Source organism: Dendrobates tinctorius, unplaced genomic scaffold, assembly GCF_039654945.1.
Source record: "Dendrobates tinctorius isolate UK_male_01 unplaced genomic scaffold, ASM3965494v1 ptg000063l, whole genome shotgun sequence".
Taxonomy (NCBI): Eukaryota; Metazoa; Chordata; class Amphibia; order Anura; family Dendrobatidae; genus Dendrobates; species Dendrobates tinctorius.
The window spans coordinates 22,637,302-22,651,372 of NW_027361731.1; the positions used below are offsets into that span (position 1 = coordinate 22,637,302).

General features: G+C 47.0%; 1 pseudogene; it reads left to right on the top strand.

Moving 5' to 3' along the window:
* Positions 1–14,071, top strand: part of LOC141094357 (uncharacterized) — a 93,359-nt pseudogene that overhangs the window by 11,169 nt on the left and 68,119 nt on the right.

The following is a 14,071-nucleotide window of genomic DNA, read 5'->3' on the forward strand; positions in this document are numbered from 1 at the left end:
AGACCAATGCCCATACCCCATAACCTCCTCATCCAACTTCACTGAAGGGGAGCTTGCTCATCTTCTCTCCAAATCACACCTCACCACTTGTGCACTCGACCCCAACCTCGCCACCACTCTTATCCCATCCCTAACCCCCTCTTCAACCTATCCCTTACTTCCGGTACCTTCCCTTCTGCTTTCAAACATGCCACAATCACACCTATCCTTAAAAAGCCAACTCTCGACCCAACATCCATGTCCAGCCATCACCCAATATCGCTGCTCCCATTCGCTTGTTAACTCCTGGAACAGCATGTCCACGCTGACCTTTCCTCCCACCTCTCATCTAACTTGCTCTTTGACAGTCTACAATCTGGTTTACGTTCCCATCATTCCACTGAGACAGCCCTGACCAAAATTACCAACGATCTACTAACAGCCAAAGCTAACGGACAATACTCTATACTCCTCCTTCTATACCTGTCTTCTGCTTTCGACACAGTTGACCACTGCCTCCTACTACAGATCCTCTCCTCCTTTGGCATCCAAGTCCTCGCCCTATCCTGGATCTCCTCATACCTTTCCTACCGCACATTCAGCATCTCCCACACCACCTCCTCATCCCACCCTCTCTCTGTTGGAGTCCCCCAAGGCTCTGTTCTAGGACCCCTACTCTTCTCAATCTACACACTTGGCCTGGGACAACTCATAAAGTCCCATGGATTCCAGTACCACCTTTATGCCGATGATACTCAGATCTACCTCTCTGGCCCAGACGTCACCTCTCTGCTGTCCAGAATCCCGGAGTGTCTATCAGCCATATCCTCCTTCTTCTCCTCTCGCTTCCTCAAACTGAATGTAGACAAATCTGAAGTGATCATCTTTCCCCCAACTCACAGATCTTCCTTACCCGACTTATCTATAACAATTGACGACATCACACTTTTCCCCCGTACCAGAGGTCCGCTGCCTCTGAGTAACCCTTGACTCTGCCCTGTCCTTCAAACCGCACATCCAAGCTCTCTCCACCTCCTGTCGCCTCCAGCTCAAAAATATTTCCAGAATCAGTCCCTTCCTCAGCCCTCATTCTACTAAATTGTTTGTACATGCCCTCATCATCTCCCACCTCGACTATTGCAACATTCTTTTCTGTGGCCTCCCTGCTAACACCCTTGCACCTCTCCAGTCCATCCTTAACTCTGCCGCCCGACTAACTCATCTCTCTCCTCGCTACTCCTTCGCTTCTCCCCTCTGCAAATCTCTTCACTGGCTTCCATTCCCTCAGCGTATCCAATTCAAATTACTAATGCTGACCTACAAGGCCATCTATAACCTGTCTCCCCCATATGTCTCTGAGCTAATCTCCCAATACCTTTCCTCACGTAATCTACGGTCCTCTCAAGACCTCCTTCTCTCCTCCACACTTATTTTCTCTTCACCCAACCACCTCCAAGACTTCTCCCAAATAGCCCCCATCCTCTGGAATTCTTTGCCCCAACACGTCCAACTATCAACCACAATTGGATCCTTCAGTCGGAACCTGAAAACCCATCTCTTCAGGAAAGCTTACAGCCTGCAATGATCCCCGCTGCCTCCTCACCACTACTGGGGCTACCGCCTCGCCATCACTGGAACTGCTGCAACCCCCCAACCTACTGTCTCCTTCCCCACCCTCCTGTAGCATGTAAGCCCGAAAGGGCAGGGTCCTCTCTCCCCTCTGTATCAGTCTGTCATTGTTAATTTGTTTACTGTAAGTAATATCTGTACTTTGTATGTTACCCCTTCTCATGTGCAGCACCATGGAATCAATAGTGCTATATAAATAATAACTGTCCTATTCTGTTGTATCACGATGTGATTCTACTGTAGGTGGCAGATGAATTACCAGCTTTACATCAAATACAGTGGGGAAAAAAGGATTTAGTTGGATTACAGCATTTTTAATTCGATTATTTCATCTGTGTGACATTTGCTCATCATAATAATCTTTATTTATATAGCGCCAACATATTCCGCAGCGCTTTACATTTCAACAGTTCATATACAACAGTCATAACAAAGTTAATGATAATACAATAATTGATGCAAAGATACTGACGACCCTGCCCATAAGAGCTTACAATCTACAGTGTGGAGGGAGTGACACAAAGTACAGAGGCTTATTTACAATGATGGTCCAACCATCTTGAGGAATTGGGGGTGGATAAAGGTCACCAGCCAATATTTGTAGTGCTTTTGGGTGCGATGGAGTTTGATGCAGGGTTATGTGGCAACCTCTCCCACTGAAGAGCATAGGAAAATGACTCCCTTCAGCGAGAGCGGGCCTATGAACTGTGATGACTTCAGTGAGAACATTGGAGTTCAGCTTGAGAAATCAGGATGCAATGAGTCATTCTACCCAGCTTTTCAACGTGAGTGGTCGCCGCAGGTCACCGCAGATGCTGATAAGCAAATGTCGTACAGATGGATTCCGGCGTGGGACACTTTGGATTCTTTCAATTTTGGACAGGTGAGGGATATTTTTGTTTTTTCATTTTTGTTTCTTTACAGGGGACAATGGCTTCACTGGATTAGGTATTAAGGTGAGTATAATGTGATTTTTTTTTTTTTTTCTCTTTTTTTTTCTTTTTTTTTAATTTTATACTTAAAGTAAAATTAAGTAGACAGCGGGGGCTGAATACAACTCTCAATATTGTCCCCTGCTTGTGCTGATCACAGGCAGAGCAGGGTACAATGACGTGAGCTGTTTTCAACACCTGGAGCCGGAGATCAGCGCGAACAGTACCGCTGATTCCCAGGCGCCAGTACGTGTCAATGAGGACACACAGTTGTCATCCATGTGTCATTAGTGTGCACGTGTGCGAGACATTTTGTGGCCGTTCTGCTGCTAACAAACAGTCATGCCACAGCATGCCTTGCCCAAAGACACACGGTCCGAGGAAACACACTGACATGTGCGCAGATCCATTCACTTTAATGGGTCTATGTGTTGAAGTGTCTCCGGTACGTATGAAAACTGTCACCACACGTACTGGACACACTGACATGTAAAGAAGGCCTTAAGGGGGTACTCTCATTTCCAAGATCCTATCCCAAAATATAGTAGGTGTAATAATAGCAAATACCTCAAATTAGAAATGTGGTATAGTTTTTCTGATTTTCTATGTCGCTTACCCCATGTCCAGGGCATTGCAGTAGCTTAGGTATCCATGGTTATGTTCACTAGCAACTAACAGTCACTATATGAGTGGTAGTAACCATGGATATCTAAGCTAATGCAATGCCCTGCACATGGGATGAGCAACATAGCGAGTCAGAAGAACTATACTACATATTTCCTAATATTATTATTACACCTGCTACATATTGAGGTAGTTGACCAGAGATGGGAATACCCCTTTAAGAATCTCACATGTTTTTATGGTGTATATTTTTCTGTTGCTATAGATTGTAATGTAATAAAACTTATTTTTAATCCTCCCTTTATTGCTTCAAACTTTTGTGTATTATGTTTGTCGATTGTACTTTAGAGGTTCAGTACCATGGGATTTGTGAACAGGTGGCTCACCACTGTCTTAGGTCATCGTTTCATTATACTTTGAGTTGTATAGAATTATGTATATAGAAATTATATAAAATATAAGGCATTGATAATGAAAAATAATAATATCCGTTTTATTCTTGGCAGGTGACTGTGGTGTCAAACCAGATACCTATGAAAAGCATGCCATTATTCCAGCTATACCTCCAGCCCTTCAGAGCAAAAATCAATCATCGGAGCCTTTTCAATCAGTCACCTCTTTGGATTCATCACAGACTGTTAAGCAAAATGAAAGCCGCAAAAGTGATGTTGAGCATCAAATAATTCCCACAGAGAAGAAATCATTTACCTGTTCAGAATGTGGGAAATATTTTAAATATAAATCTAAATTGCTTACACATGAGAGAATTCACACAGGAGAAAAGCCATTTTCATGTTCGGAATGTGGGAAATGTTTCAACCAGAAAGCACATTTCCTTATGCATCAGCGAAGTCACACAGGAGAGAAGCCATATCCATGTCTAGAATGTGGGAAATGTTTTATTCAGAAATCAAGTCTTCTCAATCATCAGAGAATTCACACAGGAGAGAAGCCATATTCATGTCCAGAATGTGGGAAGTGTTTTACAGAGAAATCATGTCTTGTCAAACATCAGAGAACCCACACAGGAGAAAAGCCATTATCATGTTCAGAATGTGGGAAATGTTTTAACGAGAAGTCAAAATTGCTTGGACATTACAGAAGTCACACAGGGGAGAAGCCATTTTTATGTCCAGAATGTGGGAAATGTTTTACAGAGAAATCATATCTTGTCAAACATCAGAGAACCCACACAGGAGAAAAGCCATTATCATGTTCAGAATGTGGGAAATGTTTTCACGAGAAGTCAAAATTGCTTGGACATTACAGAAGTCACACAGGGGAGAAGCCATATTTGTGTCCGGAATGTGGTAAATGTTTTACAGAGAAATCATGTCTTGTCAAACATCAGAGAACTCACACAGGAGAAAAGCCATTTTCATGTTCAGACTGTGGGAAATGTTTTATCCAGAGATCAGATCTTGTTAAACATCAAAGAATCCACACAGGAGAGAAGCCATATTCATGTCCAGAATGTGGGAAATGTTTCAAGCAGAAAACACATTTCCTCATGCATCAGCAAATTCACACAGGAGAGAAGCCATATTCATGTCCAGAATGTGGAAAATGTTATAATTCGAGATCAAGGCTTGTTGCACATCAGAGAACTCATACAGGGTAGAAACCATTTTTATGTTCAGAATGTGGGAAATGTTATTCCTGGGAATCGTATCTTCTTCCTCATCTAAAAACTCATGTAGAATGTGAAGGAAATAAATAACAAGGGAAATCAATCAGGCAGTAGAGTTACATTTAGTTGACAAAAGGGTGAAACTGGATATACCAGTATTGTAAGCACAAAGTGGCTTTTGCTGGAGGTAGGTGTCAATCCTGGCACCTTATAGCTCCTGGATTCTCAGCTTATAGAGGGGATAGCAAATGGTCTTTACTAGAAGGAATATTTCCTATTGTCTGTGTAGGAAGAGGCAAGTATTTGAAAGTGTGCAACTTGGCTCATTGTCCATTCATAGACAGCATTGTTTAACCCATTCCCGCCTTGCGTTGTATATATACCGGTATAAGGTGCGCAGGAGCTGTGTTCCCACATACCACCATATAGATATTGTGCTGTGATCAGCTAGATGAGCGATCTGTCATTGTACAGTTGATGTCCCAACAGGGGACAATGTAAAAGAGTTAAAATAAATAAGTAATTTGTAAAAATATTTTTTTTATCACAAAATAAAGAACAAAAAAAAAAAGAAATGATTAATCCAATAAATACATTTTATTTTTGTTTAATATAAAAAGTCCACACATTTGGTATCGCCCCTTCTGGAACCACATGACCTATAAAACTGTCCCACTATCCCCTTCAATGAACACTGTAAAAACAAAAAAAAAAACAAGGCAAAAAACTATGCTTTTTCATCATATTGCTGAACAAAAAGTGGAAAAATAAGTGATAAAAAAGCAATCTACATAAAAATTGTACAGCTGAAAACGTATTGTCTTGCAAAAAAACAAGCCGCCATATGGTTCTGTCAGGAGAAAAATAAAGTTATAGCGATTCTTTTTAGAATAAAAGTTTTAGTGTAAAAGCACTAAAGCATAAAAGAATATAAATGAGGTATTGCTGTAATTGTACTGACCCAAAGAATAAAACTCACTCATCAATTTTACTACATGCAAAATAGCATAAAAAACAAATATATGAATTACTTTTTTTTGTTCTTTCTGCCTCTCAAAAATTGGAATATAAAGCGATCACAAAATGTCATGTGTCCAAAAATTATACCAGTAAACATCAACTCCTCCTGCAAAAAAACAAGCCCTCACATGACTGTCAGCAAAACTATGGAAAAATTATAGCTCTCAAAATATGGCGATGCAGTTTTTGCAACAAAAAGCGTTCTCTCCAGGAACACTACAGGATAGCTGCCAGATCATGGCTCCATCACGAGGGAAACAGATTTGACATTTTACAGGATGCCAGCTTAGGGGACCACGACCCCAGCTGAAAGGATAAAGATCTGCTCCATTAACCATCACTGTACCAAAGATATGTTTGGGTAGTCAGGATTTTGGAACCACCAGTCACCAGAGCCCCATGGATACATTTGGGAAAACCAGAATTGGCACCAATCGGTCACCTGGCTCCATGGAGATATTCGGAGAAGCAAGGATGTGACCCTCTGGTCACCTGGCCTTGTGCCTCAATGGACTGTCAGCTTTCTAGGCTTGTTGCTACCTCCTCCTTTGTATTACACTGGTGGAGTAAGCAGCCCTTGAAAGCTCTGAAGTCACAGCTGCTCTTATCCTGGTGAGTCAGCGGAAGTGTGAAACTCTATAATTTTACATCATCTTGGGCACCCACTGACCCCTGTGTCTCCATATCTGGTATCGCTGTACTCGCACTTACCCAAAGAAAAAGGTCACCTAATCACTTATACCACATGATGAGCAGCATTAGAAAAATAAAACCAATTTTTCACCTGCTGTTGATTTGTTCTTTCTGCCTCCCAAAGATCACGCTTGACTCATATTTATTCTGCGCTCTATGCTGAGCGTTTTCTCCGGGGTTTACTTGTAAATCTCTGAAAGACGAGATTCAGATGGAACGTCTGTTGGATGATTACCTATAATGATTCAGAAGGAGTCACTGTGGATGCAGTGTGGCTTCCTATGATCTGGCATTGTCTATATAGGTGCACATAAAAGCGCAGTCAACCACAGTTTTGTGCACTTCTGAAAAGAAGGACATCTCCAAACAGAGTCCAGAGTAACTCTGCTGCTGCATTATAGTGAATAACTTGGAGGTTTCATCTGAATCCTGTCACTAACAGTTTTAGATGCAAAGAGTAAGTGCTCAGTGCAGAGAGCTGGATAAATGTGATCCCAAATGTTATGAAAAATGTTCCCTACAAAACCTTCAAATAAATCCACAAATGGAAATCTAGGTGGCTTCCATGTTACTGGTAGCACAAAGGCTCTGGAAAAGTGCTTTGGCTCCTTGCCTCCCAAAAGAACGTCAGCAAATTCTGCGCTCCCAAATCCAAATGCCCTTTCTGATCACCACAGTGTGCTAAACCACATTTAGCGTCCACATGTTTGGCATTTCTGTAGTGATAACAGGCAAGCTACTTTACAGTTGTGTGTCTACAGAAGCATGAGCTGGTTACTACCACATACTGGTGACTGCAACGTACGGGCGCCACAATGGCAGTTTTCAATTTTCACTAAGCAACATCCACAGCTGCTTGTTCTGGAAAATACCCATGGAGTCAAAATCGTCCCTATACCTGTAGATAAATTCCAAAAGGGTATAATTGCCAGAATGCTTTTACTTAAGGGTCATTCTGCTATTCTAGCACTTACTGTCTCTGTATATGGAGTCCGCAAAGAATTCTCGAAATACCTGCACTCCAGGAGGAAAATAGCGCTCCGTCCCTCCTGAGTCTCGCCGCATGGCTAAGCAATACTAAAACAACATTTTTATGCTAATGTAATTATTTTTTCTTCACTTTTCAATGGTATGAAATTTTATGACACACCTGTGGTGTCAATATGATCACTTCACCCATAGATTAATTCAGTGGGAGGTGTGTTTGTAAAATGGGGTCACTTATGGGAGGTTCTCCAATTCTGGCACTTCAGGGGCTCTCCCAATTTGACATGCACCCTCAAATCAGTCCAGCAAAATCTGAACATGGCGCTTCTTCTGAGCTTTGCAGTGTGCCTAAAAAGTAGTTTTCTCTAGTCACCTTCCACGACAGCCTTATTGGAGGATGTCTCCCCGCCCTAATGGGGGACAGGAAATGCACAAGAGGTTAAATTAACCCTCCCCTTCCTACTACCTCCAGTGTTTTTCCTGTCCCCTATGGGGCATGAAGAGATCCGGATAGTGCTGCCGTGGCCGGCGACCGGAGGCACTACTACGATTTCCTGGAGCTTGGCGGCCAACGGTCGGGGGCTCCGCTCTCCTCCGCGTGATGGTTGCTCCCATCTGCGCTTCGGTGAGGCTCGGGACCCCTGTCCGCCTCTCCTGCGCCCCTTTGCGGGGTAAAGCGAGGCGGTGATGTGCGGCCGGGATCCTCTATGAGCTCCCCGGCATCCTCCTCCCCATGCGGCAGGCGCATGCGCGCACCAGAAGTGACGGAGGGACTAGCGCCGAACTTACGGGTTTGCCTCCCTCCTGCGTTCCTGGCTGGAACGTTTATGCGGCCGATATTACCGGGCTGCCGATAGCGTCTCGGGCCCCCGTCAGTGGCTCTACTGACCCCCATCGTCACACCGACCGGCTGCTAAGCAAGAGGCTGGACTGGGACAAGGAGGCGGAGCCAGCGACCCCAAACGGGGTGGGGGAATGGGATGGCCGCTGCAGCTGCAGAATCAGCTACGAGGAGGGGTGATTACAATGACCCCCACCTGTGGACCAGGAGAGGAGCACGGAACACGCTGGATTGGACCTCAGCTATTAAAACCCTGGTCTGGGTGCGTCCAGATCAGGCCATTTCTGTACAGGTGACTGTGACAGACGGACCATGATCGGCGATAAGCCCTCATGATCTGCTTCTGCGGAGCCCAGCGTTCACCCTCCTTCTGTAAGTAGCTGGGTGGGTCCCGCCTTTATTCTGTCCGGGTGGTCTCTGAGGTGACTTAGTATGCCTTCTCTCTCTGTTTTAGGGAGACAAGGCCCCTGAACCTATAAAGAAACCAAGCTGCAAGTGTGTGTGTGGTACCAAACTTCCCTCGGCATTTAGGAAGAAGCTATGTCAGCCCTGCACGGATGACGTAATACATGCAGAGCAGCCCTCCCCACTGGACAGTATAAAAACCCTCATCAAACAAGAAGTCCAAACTTCTATGATGACTGTTGCCCAGACCCCGACGCCACAGCCCCCTCCTGCTAGGAAAAGGAAAGCGGCCCCTGTGGAATCGGACTCGGGCGAAATTGATACCTCTAACTCAGAGGATGCACGGGAAAATGAGAGTTCCACTTCCGCACCAAACCCGATAACAAAAAATACTACTTCTCGTCTGAGGACATGGGGGATGTAGTTAATATGGTAAGGGATTATATGGGATTTGAGGAGGCGGAAGTGGAATGCTCTATTCAGGATCAAATGTTTGGGGGCCTGAAGCCCAAAGACCAAAAGGGGTTTCCCCATTCACGAAAACATCCGAAACCTGGTTATGCAGGAATGGGCCCTCCCCGAGAAGGGGCTTAGTGTCCCCTCAGATCTGAGAAATCGGTTTCCCTTAGTGGGAGATTGCTCCCTATGGGAGGTCCCTAATCTGGATGTGCAGGTGTCCAGGGTGACTAAGAGAACGGCTCTTCCATTCGAAGATTCATCTCAGCTCAAGGATCCCATGGATCGGAAAACGGAGAGCCTGCTCAGGAAATCCTGGGATGCCCCCACAACCCTGCTTAAGGCCAATATAGCTACGTGTGTAGCCAGGTCCCTATTTCGCTGGCTGCGTACGCTGGAAGACTACCTCACTCAAGGGACCTCCAGGGAAGAAATCCTTGACTCTCTTCCCCTATTACAAAAAGCAACAGGGTTCCTAGCTGATGCTTCTGCGGAATCCATACGAGTAGCAGCAAAGTCTGCGGTCCTCTCTAACTCAGCCAGAAGAACACTGGCTGAAATCTTGGGGAGGAGACTTTACGTCAAAAACAAAACTCTGTGCGTTTCCCTTCCAGGGAAATTATATATTTGGCCCAGCTCTCGATGACATCCTGGAGAAAGCCACGGAAAAGAAGTTGCTTCCAGAACAAAAGAAACCTAGGAAACGATTTTTTTCGTCCCCCCCCCCCCCCCGTGACCAGCCCTCCCAGAGAGATTTGAAAGGGAAGGGCAAAACGGGCCGGTGGAGTTATCCAAAAGAGGTAAGGGCAGAAATATTCTGGCCCCCCAACAACAACAACAAAACCCTATGGACAAACAATGACAGCATTCCGATCGGGGGGCGGACTCGAATTTCATAGATCAATGGCAGTCAATAACCTCAAACCAATGGATTCTTCGCACTATTCGTGATGGACTGAGATTGGAATTCGAGAGTCCTCCCCCCTCAATGCCTGAGAATAACCTCCCTACAGGCGCACCTCCAAAGATCCTTGCTGTCAGACAGAAAAACACTTCTGCAAGCAAGAGCGATCTCCCCAGTTCCACAACAGGAGATAGGAAGAGGCCACTACTCTCGCCTCTTTGTAATTGTAAAACCCTCAGGGAAGCACAGGGTTATAATAAACTTAAAGCCCTTGAACCGAGTGGTGAAGTGCAGACGATTCAAGATGGAGTCGGTCAAATCAGCAATCCCCCTCATAGGACAAAATTGGGTGATGGCCACTATAGACCTGAAGGACGCTTACTAACACGTCCCGATTCATCCAGACCACAGGAGATTCCTCAGGTTTGCGGTGTCCCAGGTCAACCACTACCAGTTCAATGTCCTGCTGTTCGGGGTGTCATCAGCCGAGGAGTGTTTACCAAGGTGATGGCAGAGGCAATGATCTTCATTCGCCAGCAGGGGATCTGCATTGTCCCATACCTAGACGACCTTCTAATAATAGCTCCATCCATATCTCGCCTGAACCAGGACGTAGAGAAATCTCTGGAAATTTTACAGTCGTTGGGCTGGATTCCCAACCTGGAGAAATCAGACCTTCATCCCTCTGCAAAGAAAAAATTCTTGGGGATACTCCTGGGCTCAGAAAAGCGAACATCTTTTCTACCCAGGGAACGACAGCTCTACCTTGTTCAGAGAGTCTACAAGTTCAGAGACCAGAGGGCACCAACCCTGAGAGACTCAATGTCCATCCTAGGTTCGCTTACAGCATGCATCCAAGCCTTCTCCTGGGCTCAAGCCCATACTCGGATCCTTCAGTCCTATGTACTCCGATGCTCGAAGAAATGTCGGAATACACTGACCAAGAGAACCCCTCTTCCAGGTTATGTGAAGGCGTCCCTCCTATGGTGGCTGAACTACCAGATTCTCCAGCGGGGTGTCAGCTGGGATCAGCTCCCCCTGAAAATCGTCACCACAGATGCCAGTCAGAGAGGCTGGGGTGCTATAGTGGAGAAATCACACTTCCAGGGGATATGGCCCCCAGACGTCAGAGCCAGCTGCTCAAATTTGAGAGAACTGAAAGCTGTAGAAGAAACGTTGAAGGCAGCTTCAACCCTTGTCCAAAACCGTCATGTACGCATCTGCTCAGACAATATGACTACAGTGTGCTACATCCGTCACCAAGGAGGCACGAAATTCTTCAACCTAAAATTGGGGGCTGCAAGAATTTTTTCTTGGGCAGAGAAACACTTGCTGTCCATATCAGCAGTACATCTAAGGGCATCGGACAATGTGGAGGCAGACTTCCTCAGCAGGAATGATGTTCATCCCGGGAATGGAGCCTAAACCAAACAGTTTTTTTGTCTCTGGTGTCAAGGTGGGGAAATCCCAATGTGGACCTTTTTGCCAGCGGTCAAAACGCGAAGGTGGAAATGTTTTTTTCCCTCAGTCCCACCGACGGAGCGTGGAAAGTAGATGCCTTCTCCCATCCGATCGATCTGGCTTACGCCTTCCCTCTGATTCCAATGATAGGGAGAACACTGCAGAAGATACGGGCAGAGCAAGTCACTACAATCCTAGTAGCTCCCTTATGGCCAGGGAGAAGTTGGTACGGAGCCCTACGAAACATGGCTCAGGAAGGTCCAATACTTCTGCCCCAGAGGGCCAATCTCCTTCACCAGGGCCCTCTACTGCACCCAGACCCGCACAAAATGAACCTTGCGGCCTGGCTACTGAAGCCGGAATTCTAAAGGCCTATCCGAAAAAGTAATCCAAACTCTACGAAAGAGTTGGAAACCAGTGACTAACACTATTTACGGGAAGGTTTGGAAGAAGTTCTCATCTTGGTGTTCCCCAAATGCTCCAGATCGCTTCCATCCTAATCGCACAGATCTTAGAGTTCCTTCAAGACGGCCTAGATCTGGGGCTCACACCTACTACTTTAAAGGTTCAGGTGTCAGCCCTTAGTTCATTCTACGACGAACATCTGGCAAACCATCGATGGATCAAGCGATTCATAACCTCAGCATCCGTCCCAGACTCCGTAGTCAGGTACCCCCTGGGACTTGAACCTAGTTCTCAGGGGCTTGACCAGGGAGCTGTTTCAACCGCCTCAGACTGCGCCTATGTCCTATCAACCGCCACTTATCACCACCGCTGCCAGTCCCTGTCAGGGAGTTGCGGCCTCCCCCTCTCCCACTCCCAGGCTGTATCCCGCTGCCTCCACTGGGGGGACAACCCACCAAAGAACTCTCCGCGGGCCTGTTGTGCCCCTACTCCTCCTGGGCGTAGGAACACCCGAAGACTAAGCCAGATCTTCAGTGGCTGGGCCCAGTGGCTGCGACGCAAACACACCGTGAAACAGAACACTGAGGGATGTCAGGACGGATAAGTGATACATAGTGACTAAGGACCTGTAGTCGGCCATTCCGCGGCCATATAGTGACCGGTCTTTGCCGGATTATTCGTGTTCTCCCAATCCTTGTTTATGTGTATTGGCTCCCTGCCAGGACAACTACTGTTATTCTGTTGGTTGCGTAACAATAGCCCTAACGGCATTTATCTATAAAAGTTAATGTTTAAAGTCATTTCTGTCTCGCGTCTCGTCAATGCATCCTGCGTACCTGCTATTACCACATTTGGCGTAGTTGGCAGGATGCAGTCTCCGAGCGCGGACAGCGGCACCCCAGGCCAGAGCGGGGCCATAGACACAGCAAGCAACCAGGGACCCCGGCCCAGCATTTCTCTGGGGGCTATGCTAAACAACCTGCCCAGGTTCTCAGGCTCCAACACCATGCTGTGGAGCTGGGCAGAGCGAATCCGATGCCTCTTCCGAATGCATCCGATGACCCCTGACCTGGAAGCCGAGGTAGCTCTCATAGCATTAGAAGGGGAGGCCCGGGATTCAGTAATGTTGAGGTCCCTGGGACACCGCAACACCTTTGCTAGGGTCTTGTGGATACTGGAAGAGACCCATGGGGATCCGACAGATGTGGGAGAGTTGAGGACCCGGTTGTTCAGTTGAATGCAGGGAGAGGGGGAGACTATCACCTAGTATATGAATGTCCTCCAAGAGTTATACACGGCCATCGAGCGGAAGGACGGCGTAGGGGTAGGACCCATCGACATTACCCTACGCAACTTGTTAGTGACTGGACTCCGAGACCCGTTGATAAAGCAGGCACTAGGAGAGCAGGTCTGAGTTAACCCACATTTAGCTTTCTCTGAGGTGGGAAGTCAGGCGCGTGCACGAGAGCAGGAGCAGGGAATGACGGTCCCCGTGGGGAAGGTCCGGAGTGTGGAGGCCGGTGAGACTGCTGTCGGAGAGCCCCAATGGATAGAAGAGATGAAACAAGAGCTGAAGAACATCAGGGGCGAGTTGGCCGAAGTGAAGAGAAGAACCGAGGTCACGTCTGGGCGGCCTAGTTTCAATCCCGGGCCCTGGGGGCCTCGCAATGCTCAGTGCGGCCAGCCCTCACAGCCCCAGTGCTATGAGTGCGGGGAGCTGGGCCACTTCGCACGAGATTGTCCGCAGTATGGGAGGCACCCAACCCGGCCGTCGTTAAACTAGAGGGCTCCGGGCTGGGGGAACGCCGCTGGGAGCCAGAAGCCACGACGTGGTGGTGGAAGTCCTGAAGATCTGGTCGCCAGGTGTCTGGTGGTATGGGCAGAAGTCGAGGGCCATGCCGTATGGTGCCTAGTGGACACGGGATCGCAAGTAACGACCATGCCTGCAACTTACTTTTGGCAGCATTTCCCTGAGGCAGTGAGACCCCAGTGGGGACCCATGATAAAACTGGTAGCCGCCAATCAATTACCGGTCCCTGTCACCGGGGTGGTTTGGGTACAGATGACGCTGTGTGGCAAATCCCTCGGACGCCAGGGAGGGGTCC